The sequence below is a fragment of the Eucyclogobius newberryi genome, unplaced genomic scaffold (assembly GCF_026437365.1).
Source record: "Eucyclogobius newberryi isolate DKJ021-1_F unplaced genomic scaffold, fEucNew1.0.hap1 SCAF_12, whole genome shotgun sequence".
Lineage (NCBI taxonomy): Eukaryota > Metazoa > Chordata > Actinopteri > Gobiiformes > Gobiidae > Eucyclogobius > Eucyclogobius newberryi.
The window spans coordinates 17,933,101-17,952,571 of NW_027315746.1; the positions used below are offsets into that span (position 1 = coordinate 17,933,101).

General features: G+C 39.5%; 1 protein-coding gene across 1 annotated transcript in view; it reads right to left on the reverse strand.

Annotated features, from left to right (window-relative positions):
- Nucleotides 1–19,471, reverse strand: part of LOC140356272 (pinopsin-like) — a 39,984-nt gene that overhangs the window by 11,397 nt on the left and 9,116 nt on the right. The window lies entirely within an intron of this gene.

Here is a 19,471-nt window from a genome sequence, read left to right on the forward strand (position 1 = left end):
TTAAAACAAACAAAAAAATTGTGGTCGGATACAACTCGTGTTTATTGATTTCCTGAATACGAGGCAGATTGTTGTCAAATTACTGCTGTTTTGTAGCTCAGGTGCAGTAGAACAGAGTATTCAAAGTACCTCTTTTTTTAATAAAAAAAAATGAAATAAAGAATAAACATAGAACCACAGAATAGAACACAATGAGAGCAAAATAAGAATAAGAACACAAGTAAACATCAACTAAACATCAATAGAAACAGAATCATGGCACATTTAATTTCAAATAAAAGTCCCAGTTAGTCCAAAGTCGGTCTGATTTGTCCGTGTCAAAAATAAGTCTAAATGTCAGCTTTTTTATTTGTCTGATGTGTTACTATGTCAGTGAGTTTTGTGTGATCAAACGTTTTATTTGGTAAAAAAGGTATCCATTTACTGTGTCCATGGCAGTAGTTCTGAGGCACAAATACATAGTTCTAGAAATGAGTGGGATAGTAATGTCAAAAAAGTCTGCAGTACGGAACATTTTCTTGTTAATAAAGTTCCCCTATTTCAATCATGTGTGTTTTTTACCTAAACTCAGGTTAGTGCCTCTCGAACACTGTGTCTCATTGTAGAGATAGAGAAAAGAAAGAATACATCCTCAATTAGATCTAATTATAAAAAAACTACTAAAGGCTTCCCTTCTGCTATTGTGCTAAACAACAAGCCTACAGCTGCACACAAGAACCTAACACCATAGCTTACAATTATACTGCTCTCATAAGACGTGTGTTATGTTATGGAAACAAACAGTGTGGGCTGATGTGGTATGATGAGGGAACACCGTTATAGCATGGTTTGGCCTTGTAAAAGTTGATTTGACATTCTAGTCAAATGAAACGTGTATATATTGTGACCAGCTGTGAAAACCCAGTCTGAACATCTGAACATGTCTCCTTAATTTGAATTGTGGGTCAGTGAAACTCAGTAACTGATGTTTTTTGAAAGGAGGCGCCGGAATGAAAAGATGAGGTTTACAGGGTGAAGGACGAGTTACTCCAATGCGAACACTGCGGGAGGATGAAAAAAAAAGGATGTTGAAAATTATCCATCTTTCCATTGAAAACAATCTGACTTTTCTGCTCTACAGCCCTCTGTCCTATTGCTGCCTTTTTGTCACAGTTATGTCTTCTCCACATGAGCTGGAGTTATTGAGTTTCCGGCTGTTAGTTTCAGGATGACTTCTTCATTCTTCTAAAGTTATCTTTGTGTTAGGAAGAGTCCCAACTACTCAAAGCAACATGATCACTTTTGTATTCTCTCTCTTTTTATCTTTGACAATATTGCATTCTTGTTTGTTAATTTTCTTGGATGATTTTTTTTTTCTACATTTCTTTTTTTAAATATTCAAAACATAAAAGGAACACAGAACAAGACACAGACAGATAACAAACAAACCATAGAACTAGTCCTAAATTTGTAGTCCGGCAATTTAGTCCGAATATAATGTGGTCAATTGTAATGTCGGTCCAGTCCTTAATTGTCGGTTGGATTTGTGTCATCCATTTCATAGAGATGGCTTTTTCCCTGCAGCCAGAAGAATGTTCCAGAGGTATCCATCTATTGTATATATGCCTGGAGTTTTGAGGCATAATTCTAAAATCAAGTGGAATGGCGATCTTTCTGAACAACAGGTCACAGAAAACATGGTAATGGTGAGCCTCGTGACACGGTGACATGGTGTTATAAAAAAATGTGATACATTTTCTCCCAAAATTTTCCCCAACATGTGATTTTGTTGTTCTCCATTGAGATGTGCACTTCCCCACTCCTCGTCTGTCAAAACAAAATTACCTTCTCTTTCTCATTTATTTTGGATAAACATAGTAGAATGGCTTTCCAGATTATGAATACATTTATATAATTTATATATTATTCCCCTTGAAAATTCCAATACACCTTGAAAAAGAAAAATCAATCAGAGGGTTATAATGGTTATTACCAGAGTTGGGGGTAACTCGTCAGCTGGTAACGGGTACTCAAATAACTTTTTTAGGGAAACGAGTTTTGTGCACCCCATGTAATATAGTACTCCCTAAGTTACTTTTTCAAATCAGTAACGTGTTTGTTTTGGTTAGGTCTCACCACTGCAATCTCAGGCGTGTTGTGAGCATGCGCACTGTGCAACTAGTGACTGGAAGTCTAAAGGTCAAAGAGCTGCTTTGTAAACAAGTTACAAATCGGCGCTTCATCTTCCTCTTAAAAAAAAGAGTGACCTCATGTAACTCCCCCACCAGACACTCACTTCAACATCATTTTCTGCAGCCTACACACAGACACTGTGACACCCTCTAAGTTTCTCTAATTTACCAAACATAATCATTTAACATTGAGTAATGAAGTTTTCAGGCCAGCTAACTTGATTTTGTAAATACATTTGTGTGCTGGGGAACAGGGGTACCAGCTGTGTACCAGACTGGACTTCACCAGACTGTTATAATTACACTGTAAGATTGTGGCGCTGATAATCATTGAGCCAGACGCAGACGTGAGAATAGGCGCTGTATGAGGACTGGGGGAGGGGCAGGTGATGAAGAGGCTGTGGGAGACACAGTGAATATTTCCATCAGGAATAGTTGGTGTAAGATGCGGAGGGTCATTTGAGACTAGACTTACTCTGGAGTGCTGTGGTTATGAAACGCTCTCAAGTGTCATAATGAAAAGAAGAGGCTTGTTTTTGCATGAACTCTGATAACGGAATTAGTCTTTGCAGTGCAAAACCAGACTTGGTAATATGGAGGGATAAACTCTAATTTTAAGCTCAGAAAAATGTAATAATACATATAACAAGGCCATATCATTGTCAGTTTTGAATGGCAATAAAATATTACAACCCAGAAAGGTGTCAATCTTATTTTTATATGATTCAGGTGGCATCAATGCAGAAGTGGTGCATGCTCTAAATCAGAGCTTCTCAAAGTGTGGGGTGCACCCAATTGGGGAGATGCAGAGCTGTGTCATGGGGGGGCGTGAGAAGTTTATGGAAATGTGCGCATATTACACGTAGAGGACGTGTTTTCAGCAACAGACAAACAGCCAGCACTAACACAGGGTTAATCTGCACACAGAGAAGTGGAGAAGTTTGTCTCTCTGTGCCTCAGTCTCACACGTTTGTCTTGGGTTTAGGACGAGCCACAGCTTTGGTCTCTGTCTGTGCCATGCGCTCTGTCCATCTGTCATGCCACACTTCTATTCTGTCCCCCTGGGCTTGAGCCTACATTTCCGTTAACTCTGCAAACTGACCAATCATTTAGCTATATAAAGCCATATAAAGTTATATCTGAATATTGCATTTACTTTATATCGCTCCCGTTCCGCTTTATCACGTTAACTTTTTGTGGTAAATGTCAAACATGTGCGCAGATGTATGAGTCAGCATCGTGCAGAGAGCAGTCTGTCTGTGGCACAGACCCACAGAGATCTTCTCTGTGAAATGTCTCATTCACTGCAGTGTGCATCATCCTCATTCTCCGCTTGTGCCCCTTCAGTGTCTTATCAGTTCAAAGCACAAACCAATGAAAGTGTAACATTTTATTGACAGTGACACTGGTACTAAAAATGCATTTATAGAATTAAAACATACTGTAGGCTACTGGTATTTCAGTTTGTTTTAGATGCTTGCATGATAAAAATGTATTTTTATTTGTTTCAGTTATAATACTACTATATCTCAAGGGATGATCATTTTTTGTGTCTCTATGGGGGGCAAACCATACAAAGTTTGAGACGCACTGCTCTAAATAGGACATAGCTTAAATGACTGCAGGGCAACCAAGGGGGAGAACTTAGACGTACATTAAATGTGGGACTAACATGGGACTGAACTCGGAAGTACGGTATATAATATGTCTACAGGGGAAAGAATGCTTTTATAAAATATCTTGTCGCTCCTTCACTGCCATTGGGGTGACATGTCAGGGGCAGAGTAGACTGTTGGAGCCTTCTCCAAATGTGAGCCAGGATCTACATCAGGAGGACCAGATGGGGCTTAACCTGTGGCCGGCAAATGACTGTTGCCGTTTTTGTAACAATTATTTACAAGTGAAAGGCTTAAATAATACAGCACTGTTTTTTGAACCACATTTTGAGCGTACAGTGACTAAGACTCGCTGGCATTTACCATTGAGAACATGGCTTTCATTATCACTGAGCTCCATCGAGCGTCAACCATGAGAGCCACCAATGGAGACAGCAATAATGAAAGGATTCTGCAGCCGCAGAAGTTCTTTAAGTGATTGTCAGAGCATTCAGTGGGAGCCTAACAAGATGGATTCTCAAGAGTCTGCAAACTCACAAAAATTGCAAAAGTTCATCTTGCTAGCAAAATTATATATCATGCTTGTAAATAAACAACGCTGTCCCTGGGCAAATATGGCTAATATCTTGCTAGCTATTTAATATTTTAATATTTTGTAGCAAACACTGTTAAATAACCCTGTAATTGTTGTTGTTGGAATATATATATATATATATATATATATATATATATATATATATATATATATATATATATATATTCCTTCTATCTCAGATGATAACATATTTACCAATTAGTTACTATCGCCACACAGCCTGATTTTTGCATGATGCCATCCTCACAGAGGGGTGTAAAGTTAACTTCTGAAAGTTTGATAAGAGGGTATGTTTGGGGCGCCTTTACTGTAAATGCTTATTCTTTATCTTCAATCTCCAGATGCCTATTTCATTTATCCTCAGAAACTTTGCTGCAACTTGAAATGCTGTGAGTCAAAACATCTCTGAATGGGAGCTGGGTGATCTTTGGGAAAAACTCTTCCTAGAATCCTCAGCTACATGCTGTAACCCGTGTCTTCATCTATTCATTTATTAAATATGACTCAAGAAAAATTGCCTCAAGAATAAGGGAAGTTGTGCTAATCAAAGTGACAGTGTGATGCTTGCAAAGGTCTGAAACTACAAGCTAGTTTGGATATTCCTCTTGTATGATTGCTCTCTTTGGCAGAGCTCTGACTGCAGAAAGTGTTTCATGAAATCAAAGCCAGTGTCAGCCTTTGGCACTACAACATTTCCATCTCAAACAGACACATGTGCTGCTCTGCTGTGGGCTCAGAGCACACATCAGAATGCTGCTCTAGGCTCATGAAACGAGCCACAAATTGAATGTTATGGTTCACAAACTTCCTGAACACAGATGTACTTTTGCCACTATTTTGACATGTTTTGACAAACATGTTTACACTATGTCATGGAAAAGCAACAGTAAGGCAAGGCAAGGCAAGTTTATTTGTAGAGCACATTTCATACACAAGGCAATTCAAAGTGCTTCACACAGCAGGAAAAATGCATTAAAATCACAAAGAAATACAATAAAATTAACTAAATTAAAAATTATCAATCCAACTGATTTTCTAAACTAATAAAATCACAAACAAAAGAGAAGAGTGCAAAGAAAAAATCCTTTCAGTCATATGCGCAGCTAAACAAAACTGTTTTTAGCTTAGATTTGAACATTGTCAGAGTAGAAGCCTGTCTCACATCTTCAGGAAGACTGTTCCAGATTTTAGCTGCATAAACTGAAACATAGATTCCCCATGTTTAGTCCTGACTCTGGGCACCAGCAGGAGGCCGGTCCCTGAGGTCCTCAGAGTCCGAGATGGTTCATATGGCACTAACATATCCAAGATGTACTTTGGTGCTAGGCCATGGAGAGACTTGTACACAAGCAGAGCTGCTTTAAAGTCTATTCTCTGAGCCACAGGAGCCAGTGCAGAGACCTGAGAACAGGACTAATGTGATGGTACTTCCTGGTTCTAGTCAGGACCCGAGCAGCAGCGTTCTGGATGTACTGCAGCTGTTTTACAGCTCGTTTGGAGAGACCAGTGAGCAGGCCGTTACAGTAGTCTAATCTACTGGAGACAAACGCATGGATAAGTCTCTCTAAATCTGGTTTTGACACTATATTTTTGATTTTGGCAATGTTTTTTAGATGGTAAAAAGCTGCTGATGTTATTGATTTGACGTGGCTGTTAAAGTTCAAGTCTGAGTCCATTATTACCCCCAGATTTCTAACTTGGTTTGTAGGTTTTAGAGCGAGACTCTGGAGGCGACCGCTAACACTTTCTCTTTGTTTCTGTGGGACAAAAACGATTATTTCAGTCTTGTCTGAGTTCAGCTGGAGAAAGTTTCTTTGCATCCACAAACTGATCTGTTGGATGCAGTGACAGAGTGAATCCACTGGTCCATAGTCACCTGCCGATAGTGAAACATAGATCTGAGTGTCGTCTGCATAATTGTGATAGGACACATTTTCACTGCGTATCAACTGACCCAACGGCAGCATGTAGAGGTTGAACAGAAGGGGACCCAGGACTGACCCTTGGGGCACTCCACAGGTCAGGGTCATGTGGTCTGAGACACAGCTACCAATTTCAACAAAGTACTTCCTGTCTTCCAGATTGGACCTTAGCTAGTTTAGGGCAGTGCCAGTGATGCCCACCCAGTCCTCTAGTCTCTGTAAGAGGATCCCATGATCGACAGTGTCAAAAGCAGCACTCAGATCTGACAGAATTAAGACTGAGGCTTTGCCCGTGTCAGTGTTCAGGCGGATGTCATTTGTCACCTTGACAAGAGCAGTCTCAGTGCTGTGATGAGGTCTAAAACCTGACTGAAAAACATCAAATGAGTTAACTTATGAGTAAGTGAGAAATACAGGTTTTATCGAGAATGCCACTCCGCACCAGCTGTTGGATATGCAAAATAATGTATGTGTTGCTTCAAATGACTAGATATATTGCCATTATAGACATCAACACCATCAATAAAACAACTGTATATTGAAATTAAACTCTAATTTAGACTAAACGTTGTGTAGTATAACATTGACCTACTAACCTTTCCCTAATGGGCTGTGCATATACTGTTATTTTTTTCAAGTATAAAGTATACAACAACAACAAAAACACAATGAATCAAAACCAGTAGACATCCAACTAGGATGGACGTTAAGGCATAAACCAAACCAAAAATTCCAGTTAGTTCATAGTCCGTGAAATTAGTAAATTTTGTCGGGTGTTTTGCCAGCGCTGTAGTTGCAGCTAAACATGAACGATGGCTGGATTTGCACGAGTTGCATTAGTTAGGTATATCCATGGTCCCCTCTGTTGGCTGCAAAATGCTCTATGTGCCTGTCAGCACCATCAAAAGACCTCTCCACCAGAATACTCCACACTCCACTGAGTCCTATTACAGACCCCCTCTTCATATCCGCACCGTCCCGCTGATGTCGTGGGACACACTTTTTGATTTGGACTTTTATTGAATAGAAGAGCCATGTAGGTCCATAGCTATGGCTGAACCTTGCTAAGGCCATTGAGAACCAAATGAAGGGTGCACATTTGACTGCGTGGGGATGGTAGCTCTGAATAGATGAGATGGGGACAGTCATTTTCATATAGAATAATAACTCTTGGCAGGGGCAACGCTATAAAAGAGGTGCACTTGAAATTGCAGCTTTTAAAAGAGCTTTTCTTCACTGTTAGTTACTGGAAGAGGTAATATTTGCACATGCTAGCACCTTGAAGTTAATTTGAGAAGGGAAGGTTTAGGGACACAATGTTCCCATCCAGCCACTTCTGTCTGCAGAGTTCAGATAGAGAAGACAAACGACGGTTAACTTGCTGCAAGACGGCCTCCCAAAGACCAAATCACACCAACTGGAATTGGTCTTTTATATTTTAACTCCGACTCTAACTTTACAAGAAACCCTTCTGCAAAATCTGCTTTTAACCCTGTTGTAATGGTTTTCGCTCTTCATAAGCTTTGAGTTGTGGAGGCTGCAGTTCTCAGAAAATTCTGTTTATCACCAGTTTACATTTAAGACATATACAGTATCCAAGCCATATTTCTAAACTAAAAATATGTCACTGAAAATTGGTGTAATGTTACTGTGAAGTTGTTCTGTAGTTTTAAGTAGGAAATTATTAAATAGTTTTCGACCAGTACTACGATTTACAATGAACAAAATGCAAAATAAAGCTATTTGTATGCTATGATTTACGATTAAGTACCAGAAAAATGCATAATATGTCTATTTAATACATATACAACAAGTTTACACAAAGTTACCAAGTACTTTAATTGCTCACAGTCCCATATTCCTCACTTCAATATTCCAACACTCAAGAGTCCCGTCACATAAATAGTGAGATAGTTGTTCCTTTCCCGTCACATTTCCAGTGCAGAGGATAGTTACAGTAGAAAGTAGTAGATGGCCTGTTCTAGGTCGTGTTTCCTTGTGTGTTTGTTGTGTCTGTGTGTTGCATCAGTGGAAGCAGCCGCAGTGGGGGGCTAACAGCTCATCGCTCACTGTGTCCTGAAACTGCCTAAAACAGCAGGTACCCCTCTCCAGATGGATCTCTCTAGTGGTTTTATCTTATTGTGTGACTAGTGATAGCGCTTGTATGGCTCCACTTTAACATACCAAACACACAGCATATTAATTCACTCAAATTTGAATGTGGTAGATAAGAAACTCTACTGATCATTTGCATATGCATTTGCCTTCGGGTCAGAAGATATTGAATTAACCTGGTTTTAAGGTTTAGTAAGGTTTCAACACACATTTTGGACTATACGTTTTTAAAATATATAAAGCCTTTTAGATGAGAAGTAAATTGTCCTCAACTCAAACGGTATAGTTCAAATTACTTGTTGACTGATGGATTACACCAGCCTAACATGCAAACTCGATTTATAATGTAACTAGCACCCCATATTCCAACGCTTGCTATCATAAACTAAACCTATCCACAAACTACACCTATCCACAGTCGGGCTGAGGTCTAACAGTGATGTGCCGTAAAAGGGACAGACAGTAGGGATGAATAAATGAACTAATGTAATTCTGATCTATGTAGAGCAGACAAATGCTTATACTTTTCTTTGTTTTTCTTTTTATTGTTCAAACGAGCTGGGGTTTTGGAAATGTTCTCTTCCTTTCATAATCTTGCATTTACGTTTTTAAACTCACTCAAATATCAATGACTGGCCACTTTTTTCCGTAACTTCTAACACACCAAATTTGTAATAGTTATGGTACTATATCCACTCATAACAGATGCTCTTGGCAAAACAAGGAAATAAAATTGCCAAACAATGATGCATTATGTCCTCTTTGTGTCCTGCATCCAGTGGATTTATACCCTGAAGATAGATGAGTGGACAGAGCTGGGACACGTGGACACTTTGGTGGCTTCACAAACCTGGGACATGAATAACTGCACATGCCAGTGTTCAGCAGCGCAGTTAGAATGAATGACAAACGGAATAGACAGGAAAACAACAGGAAAACGTAATGGGAAAAAAACATTCTTGTAATTTTATCGCTTTACAGTGATAAGTAACTCAAGAGGTCTTTGTTTAAAATGTTGCCAGGGCATTTAAAGTGATTCAAAATTGCAAATTATGGTAAACTAGTGTTACTAAAGAGGACACATGTCCTGTACATTATTTAGGGACAGTTTTGACTGGAAATAAGTGGGTTACACTTTTCTTATTATGTTTACATGCCCAGCGTCTTGATCCTTTTATCAGATGGTGGACTAAAATAAATAAATGCAGATAAAGTCAGAGGGTCCACCTCAGCTTACCAGGTTAATTGTTGTGTTTTGTTGACCTGATTTATGGTTCATAACGCTGTAATTGCTGGCCGTATATACATGAAACAAAACGTTCCACAAAAAGTGGCACAAAGATCGACATCTTCTCTATTAACACACAAAATATATATATATATATATATATATATATATATATATATATATATATATATATATATATATATAATAATTACAATATCTTCAAAAACTGGTGACATTATTTACTCCAAAAATACGTAATATTTGTCAGTTGAGAGGACTTTAATCCATTATAATAATATGGCACATTTGAGTGGCCAATTCATAGCATTACAACCACAACATTTATGGTTCATACATTTGAATATTTATTTCAAAAAACTGTAAATCCCTCATATGGTTAGCGATTTATGGATGTCACACTTCAAAACAAGTCTAAAGTCATAAGACACATATTCACAATGGGCAGTTTGTGTGAGTGAATATCAGGCTCTCGGCTCTGTGCGATTTTACAGTCATTGTACTTGTACTTAGTTGAGTCTTTGCATTATTTAGGTCCTGTTCATGGATGAACTCTGTGATCAACTGCTTGTGTTTGGTCACATTTGACAGAGATTGATTGTCTCTGTGACCAAGACTCCATAATATCAGACACTGCTTGATATAAATTGCAGCTTGTCTTTGGTAGTAAAACAATCAGAAATATTTCATCGAGCAGTGGACACATGTTCACCAAAATTAAAAATGAAAGTATCAAGTTCAAGACACCATTATAAATCATATATTGGTGTAGCCTGTGTAGTATTCCCTTGAGATAGTGCTTCAATACTGCTCAATGCAGTATTCAAGCAAATGTAATGATTTATTCATGGCGCATTTCATTTATTTCAATTCTAGTCAGACTAACAAATGTATCCTGTGGAGCCCTGATCATCAAAACTTAAAAATCAAAGTCGACAAATTCTGGTAATTACTGGTCCAATCCAACCTTTTGTATCTCTGGGTGTGTTTTCAACAAAAATGTTATTAATTTTCAATGTGATTCATCAAAATTGAGCCAACTGAACCGTTTTAAACAATGAAGCGAAACCGTTTGGTTTGATAATCAAGAGACCTAAAATGACCCACTCTGCACTTCAGAATACTTTCTCCTTTTTGAGACTTTGTAACAACTTTCAGAAAACGTCTTTCATTATGGACAAGTGAGCGGGGATCAGCAAATATTAACATTTGTTGAAATCTCAATTCAAGTTGTAGAATCATTTTTATACTGTACTTTTATACAAGACTATATATAAAAGATGTCAAATCGAACATACCAATTCGTACTAATATTACCTTTTGGCATGAATCTCTTCGGAAGAAGTTGTTGTTTTTGTCAAGCTTTGTTTGTCCCACCTGCTTCTACATGTTTGACTGCATCCATATTGTTTTTGTTATGTAAAACCCCCATGTTTTATGTGTTGGACACTTCGGAGGCTCGCTGTCTGTGGGGAAGTGATAATGGCAACTGGGACAGGCGAGGTGAAGAAGATTGACAATAATGGCACATCATTCTGAGAGCAGTATGCAAAGGGACACGCTGGCTTAGACTGAGAGGGACAATCACAACAGGAGGGGCCCGGAAGAGAGACTGTGTTCAAATTTGCACAGATTTGAGGAAGTGTACCAGAAAAACAGTTAGTACTCAATGTGAAGATGTCCAACAAGGGAAATAAGGAAATAGGAAATAAAATAAAAAGCAAGTAAAGCGTGGCCAATAAACTGAGGCAAACACTTAGTGTAGTAGTTCCGAGCAGTTGCGGTTGCGGTCGGCAGCGTGTGTGCTCTGATCATGGAGGAGTGGCTGCAATTTTCTGTCCAAGAGCCCAACAAGTGTTTTCACAGCTGCGCCTCATCCTCTACTTCTCGGCTCTGTCTTGTGCTCCATCTGTCAATTTTGAAGTGTGTCCCTGTGTTTTCCTTGTTAGAAAGAGTGGGAAGTGAGAATTATTACAAAAATATATACATGCTGCGCCGATGTAAGAAATGTGTTTGTGTACGTGAGTGTTTTCTGTTCAATTCCACTGAATATCTTACATTTATGCAAAGCTTTGGCTGATGTTTCTTGTGTTAAATAAGAACTGCAGCACTTTTGATAGCTAGACACAGATCCCTTTACTTTTAGGGTTTTACAAGCGTTGAGGTTTGGTTTTACACGGTTCTCAGAATCCATGCTAAAAATATATTCCTCTCTTTGCCACAAACTTTCCCAACCATTTTTTGTCCAAAAGTTAGCTTTTCTAACAAAAAATAAATAAATCAGCTAAAGAAAACTTTTTAGGAATGAATTATGTAAACTTTTATTAAAAATATCTCATCAAAGCGTCAACTTGAATGTTATTTCTGAGCTGCCCATCTGGCCTCTATTTGTTTGCACTGTTTTGGGTTTCCCCTTAAACTAATTTTCTTTTTTTTACCATAAATGCCCTGTAATGGGCCATAGAAATCCTAGAGTTATATGATGAGTCCCGGATTTGTCCTCTGCATTTGACCCATCCTTTAATGTCACTGGGGCCGCCTGTCAGGAGCAGTGAGGGCCACAGAGCAGTGCCCAGGTTGGCTGGGTCATTGCGTTGTGTCTTCCGACTAAGGCTGTGCAGCTTATTACATTTTAATCCAGATCGGGATTCAGTCATGTCTAATTGTCAATGATATGCCGGGTCAATCCTCTGTCAGTAACAACAGGAGTTCAGCTTTTGGGGAAGAAATGTCACCTTTTTCATGCAAATATTAAAAGTATGTATTATTTATCCACAGGAAAGTAATATAAAAATGTCCTTATTTTCTTTAAGAAACAAATTGTGATTGATCAATATGAGAAAATATGTGATTTGTTTATACCTCCAGCCCGACTTCCCTCAAATACAGATCATTATTGCAAAACTTTTTATTATAAAGTTGCTCACTGTCCAAAACAACTTCTTTATTCTTTCAATTCAGAGCATCATCATTCTTTCAGCCTTCTTTATGTTTATTTCACATTTATGGGACTCTTGGGCAAGAAAGTAAAACTTGACAAACAAAGTGTGTTGAACTTTTGTTTTCGTGTTTCATAAAAAAAAAAAACTGCAGCGCGAGTAAAGCTTTGAGCAATAAAAGCATGACCTCGGTCCGCGGCCTCTTGTCTCCTCAAATGAGCACATTTCACAGATCTACAGCTTCTCATAAAATAGGTTGGCAAATTCTTCAAAGCTCTTCTATGCATGACAGAAAATATAGATGGAGGCATAAGTGTAATTCTTAATCTGAAGTGCAGCCGCTAATTTACATAAAAAGTCCCCTCTGGTGCACCCGTGATCTATTTTTGGATAATAAGATACCGGGTCATGAAATTACTAAATGGCCTTGGGCATGTTGGAAAAAAACATCTTATGACCAATGAAATTACTTCACGACCAGTGCAAGGTCACTCAATTCGATTTGGACCGACATAAAAATTAGGACCCCCGACAGTAGCAGCCCAGTGCACTTCATCTTTCATCTCCTTGCCTCCTTTCCTACCTCCTCTGTGCTCCCCCGTCCCCTGTTCCCCGAGCCCCCTGCCGTCTCCACCTCACCGCCACTCAGCCTTGAGGACATTATAGAAATATTGTAGCACTCGAAAGGATGGCAAGAGATCCACAAAGGGTGCGAGTCATGTAATGAACCTGGTCCAAGGGTACGGGTGGGAAGTAGTGAGGTGTCTGGTGGTTATCGAACCCATTAGCATTGTCTGTGGGCTCCTATGCGGATGGCTTTTCATATTAGTAACACATCACACGGGTGTTGTTGGTGCTCCTCGAGGTCTTTGCTGGTAACCCTGGTGAGAAAGCTGTCCAAAGGGGTAATTGCCCTTGGTTTAAAATGTTTATCTCAAGCTATAAACAAAAAGCTGCTGTTGGAATGAATGGCGAGCCCGACATGAGGCGTGAATCCTGTTTCACAAAGACAGCTGTCAGACGTGGACACAAAGTACGGTTGCAGTAGTAGTACTCAACTGTGGTCATTTTGTTTGAAATCTTTTACCATTTTAATTCTACATGCTTCTTGGAATTTATATTAAAACAAACTGACATCCAAATTAGCTAAAGGAAACGTTTAGGAAAGAATTGTTCAAAGTGTATTAAGACTATTGTGTGCCCTTTTCCAACAACATTGGAATGTGTCTGTCCCCAACATTCATTTATTACTTTTAATTATACTGAAACATACAAATTGTTTTTCAGCTACCACATTTGAATTCAATTACAGATTGAGTTTCATTCGAATTCAGATGTGTGTCCCAAAGGTTAGATGACTCCTTCCATGTTGTACCAGACAGTTTCCTCAGAGAAGAGTCTGATGTTCCCTGATAAAAACACTCGGGATGGCTCACTTCCTCTCCTCTCGCTCCTCAATTTCCTCTCATCAAGAAGAGGAAATAGGAACACATGGTTGAAGTGACCCTTTGGAGGTTTATATCTTGTTTCATATCGAAGCTCTTCAATGTTCTCCTCTGGCGCTTTAAGTTAATGAAAACATTCTTCTTCGGCCATAAAAGTAAAAAGTGAGCCTTGCTTCTTTCTTGTGTGAAACCATAAGGCATTTGAACTGAGCACTTGTTTTAGTAGTTTACCACTTTTCCAGCCAAACGTGTCTAGCGCTTACAGCAAGATGGTCCCAGGTTCGACTCCATGGAGGCGGAGCCATGGAGGCGGAGCCATTTACTAAGGCAAAATCCTCCTGTTGAGGCGGTTGTTCTGACCAAGCCTGAGTCAAAAAGTGGAGATGGATTAGCTGCGCCGCGATCACCTGCTGCTGCTGACTGACACGTGAACCCAGCGGCATTGATGGATGGGTCAAAGTCAGAGGACACATTTTCCTACTTGGATAATAAACTATGAACTTGACCATAACAAGACTGAACACAAAACAGAATGATTATGTTTTGGAAATGCATTAAATCTGATTCAGTCTGAAATCAAATCAAGCCAAACTCAAGATCAATTAGATTAAAAATAAATAAATCTGAGTTTAGTTATGAAAAAGATCAGACACGACACATAACGCAATAATCAGAATGACACCACATCACATTCAAATGACATTGGCCTGAGTGAGTTATGAGTTCTTTCAAGGGGCTCACCTCTATTTCAGACTGGCCTTTCCTCCACTAATTATGTTTGTAGTGCGTAATATGACTGACTCAAGAGTTCATTATGGACTTGGAGAGACACTCGAATGGTCTTTGTGGAGATGCTCATGTAACTCTCTGCAGAGGAAGAACAGGTGGAAATGAAGGACAAGGAGAATCATGTGAGGATTTAATCAGCAAGGGCTAAACAAAGAGTGGTGTAAAGAATCTAGTTTACGCTCTTGCCGGGCAATGTCAAAATGGAGCTCAAAAAGGAAATGATTATTGGTAGAGGTGATGGGAGATGTATTGTCTTGATGTATTATCACAATTGTTTTTTGATGGTATGGAAGGACGATTAGACTAATAGGTGTGTAGTGGGAGCTGCGAAAAAGTTGATTAAAAAGAACAGAATAGTTATATTTCTAAACTTTTGTGTTTAAAAGGGACGTATTCTGCAAAACTGACTTTTAAGCAGTGGCGTGTGGTCAGGGCAATCAAGGCAATCACTGAATGGCCGATAAAATCTAAAATTACCATGTGTCACAACTATATTATAAATTAGTAGAAAAAGCTTTAGTTGTAGTCATCTGGACTCAGTTTGAAAAAAATAGACGTTTCGACTCTCATCCAAGAGTCATTGTATTCCAAACAGAGCAATGTAGTTTATTCGATCCAATGCAGTGAAGAAAGCTGTAAAGAACGGTACATAGGTGAGACAAAACAGCCTCTACACAAGAGGCTTTATCAGCACAGAAGAAATACAAGTTCAGGACCTCAGAGTGCCGTGCATCTCCATCTTGAAGCCTCTAATCACTCGTTTGAAGACGGTGAGGTGAAGGTTTTAAGCAGGGAGAAAAGATGGTTTGAAAGAGGAGTCAAGGAAGCTATTTTTGTTAAAAAAGAAAGACCTTCTTTAAACAGAAATGGAGGGCTCAGATTCAATCTTCCTGGTATCTATAATGGAATACTGAACCCCTGGAAAGGTAGAGGACCAGGACCAGGACATTTAGATGCTAATCAGGTACTCAGGGTGGTTGAGCCAGGGTCTCACAAAGACAAAGAGGATTCTAATAGGCCATTAAGATTCTGAATAGGCTAGCTCGGTAGATAAAAGGGGGAGTTTCTGTTGAAACAAACAACTCTTTCTACTTCAGGAAGGCTCCGCCCAATGGGCGGGTCTTACCACAGAACAGTATTAATATCGGAGTTCTCGATCTAAATTCTTTTATTGACAATGACTCTTGGATAAGAGTCGAAACGTCTATTTTTTCTAACTGAGTCCAGATGACTACAACTGAAGCTTTTTCTACTATGGAACATGCCTGGACGAATGAGGGATTACACCGATATATTATAAATTGTTCTAAAATATATCCAAATAAGTCAGTTTTCCCCTCACTTCTGCTGCTGAAGCAGGTCGCTGAGCATTACTGCGCAGGGAGCATGGTTCTGCTTTTCCCACAGCTGCTCAGTCTGTGACAGTGTTCAGACTCCAACACGAGCTTTTAGAACCAGAGCGGACAGCAGCTTCTCTGAGAGGTCTGGACATGCGCTCTGAGGACCACACAGCCTCAAACCCATGGATCTACGCTCAAGTCACGCTGGATAAACATGTGTGGGAATCTTGCCCTAAATGAGCATGTGCAGAGGAGAAATGAAGCTACAGCAGCGCCAAGTTTTCAACAAACTGACTTAAAAACTATCTTTTAGAGACAAGTCTGTGTTTGTAGCTAAGGCTCTGTTCACAGCCACAGTCATTTAACAACATAGAGTAGTAATTTGTGTAATCAATTGATCGTTGAAGTCAGCTTATTTATCCATTTAGCGCACTAATGTGAGTTTAGCTCACTAGGATATGTATTTGTCCTTTGAGCAGGAGACCCGGGTTCAAAGCCTTGCATTTGTATTTGTTTGTTCGCTTTTCTTTTATCCACTAAATATGAATGAACACCCCAGGTCTGCTTGCCCATCCATAAAAGTCACAGCATTCCACTGCTTTTAAGAGTAATCATTGGCATACTCAAAATAGTAATTTGACTGAGTTGTCCTGCATTTATGCCTCCAACTCACCTGCATTTACAGAGGATAAGGCTTCTCAGTTTGGTCATTTTAAAGGAAATTGATGATCCTATTTCTACTATTAAAGGTGCCAGAACATGCTTTTTTTCACGTTTCGTAGTCTATCCTAAGTGTATAATTGATCATAATAAGGGTTGTGCAACACCCTTAACATAATAGTTAAGAAATATCACCCAGACCTTGGACCCCCTCACCAACCCGGAAATGCAAACGGATTGGTTTGATATTCGCCCCCACCCTGGCGAAGAGCGATCTGGCTCCCCCGCCCAACCCGTGACGTAGTCTCAGAGCGCGTCTGTGCCCCGCCCACCCGTGACGTAGCCCCACAGCTGTCTGCTGTAAGCTCCGCGGAGCAGTGCGGAGTGAGTGAGAAAGAGTCTACTTTGAGACTGAATAAAAACGTGTTGATTCTACAACGTGCACAGAACAGATATATAAATAAATAAATAAATAAATAAATAAATAAATATATATATATATATATATATATATAATATAAAAAAGTCTTATGTCCATCGCGCTCTTATTTCCGTGTTTTTCGGTATCGGATAGAACTTCTCTCCGTTTATTTTCCCGGTTGCTGCATCAACTGCCACATCAACCTTCACCATTGTGATAATAGTAAAGAGTGCGATATCATTAATGAAGTTTTGGGCCTCTTTGAGCCGTGTATCCTCGTAAATCGAAGCAGAAAAACTCCGGGGCTTGTACGGGGAGACGAGCCTGGAGCCAGCGCGGAGCCGGGGGGAAGGGGGTGGGAGGCGGCAGGCGGGAGGGGGAGGGGGGCGGAGAGGGGGGTGGAGAGGTGGGAGGGGGAGGGGGGATGATGACGCGTGCCTGTGATTATGACGCGGTCCTGTGAACACCCCCCGTCAGTTTGGAAATTGGAGGAAAGGAGATACTCTGTACTATAGCTAAACACTGTGGGAATCAATCAAAGAAACACTCTGGGTACATATATGAAGCACAAATAGCAATGTAAGAAGGTTAAAAGCTCTGAAAAATCGATTTTGCATGTTATGGGACCTTTAAGTAATTTTATATCAACATTGTATTTTCAATGAACAAAATGCTAAATAAGGATCTACATATATCATAATGTATTACTATGTTCATCTCATTTAATGTCACAGCAACACACAGTCAATTTGCTGGCACATTTCTGGTGAAGGCATTTCTCACAGCAAAAATATAAAATCACTATTGAATCAGAATCAGAATAAGTTTATTGCCATTTATCAATGAACAGGATTCACGGACATAGGAACTTGTCCTGGCGGTTCGGTGCAACACAAACATAACACTGAACAATAAATACAAAAACAATGGACAATAAATAACAAATAACTACCGGGTATTAAAATGGTTAGGTAGAGTTAAAAATAGACATGATATGTACACAAGATAAAATATGTGGTGCAATAAAAGTGCAATATTGTCATGATTTTTTGTCAACTTAACACAACCCTAGTTATTGATGTTGTTGCATCTCTTGTATTCAACTGTGTTCACGGGTCTTTGGATATATGTTATTGGGCAGCTGAACGTCCAGAAGCCAAGTTTGTGTTTATGTGAGTCGACATAATGCAGCTGGAGTGATTTGCAATCTGGAAAAAATTGCTTGGGGACTTGAACTCGCAAACTGAGCAAGAGTGCCTTTTAGTGCTGCCGCCCAAGAGAGAGAAGTGCCATCCACAGTCTCCTTTCATTTCCTTCTAGTCTGTCAGTCAGAGGACAAAATACACCAGCCAGAGAAACTAGTTCACGCTTCATTATTTCACAGATACAAAACCCAATCATCTTTAAAAAAGTGACAAATTCTACCGTCAAAATGGTCACACACACACATCACAAACCAAATGTTCACTGCGGACGAGTCGGGCTGTGTCAAGTGTCTTGCCCAAGGACTCAAACAGCAGTATTCACCAGAGGCAGCAGCGATCGCACCGCCGACCTGTGGGTCAGTGGGATTCAAACCGCTGACGGATCAGAAGACGAGACCTTTATTAAGACCTTTATTAAGAAGCATTCACACATTTGAGAAACATTTATGTACTTTTATATTGGCCTCAGCTGTGTCTGGAATTGTGAGTTCATTGTTAGAATAGCTTTGTGCTGTTATGACGGAGCAGAAGGTCAGACTAATTCTTGTATAGTTCACAAATGTCTTGTTTGAGGCAAGGCCAAACTTTGGCCTTGCCTCCAAATGCTTCAAGAGGTTCTAAAACAAGACCGTAATTGTGGAAAGTAAATGCAATGTGACTCAATTGTGCTATTCCGATTTAAGTTTAATTCTAGTTATGTTATTACTATTTGGGAAGGCCATCCAGTGTAAAGTGTAACAATATCTTGAGTTTAAAGGGGCTGTTTTACCCTGCAAATATTTTGTAAAAGCATCTTTATGAGTGAAAATGAGTCCATTGTGTCCTTTTTTTTATCTAATTATAGAGCGTTTTCTTCTCCGCAAAGCAGAAAGTGTGCTGTTAGCATGCTAGTTGTTGATGGCTTTACTTGGAGAGTTATTGCGGTGAATACTTAGGATGCTCAGAATGCATTAAGTAACTGAGCAATACTTTTGGACCTGTCTCATGGCCAAAAGCACTGCTCCAGA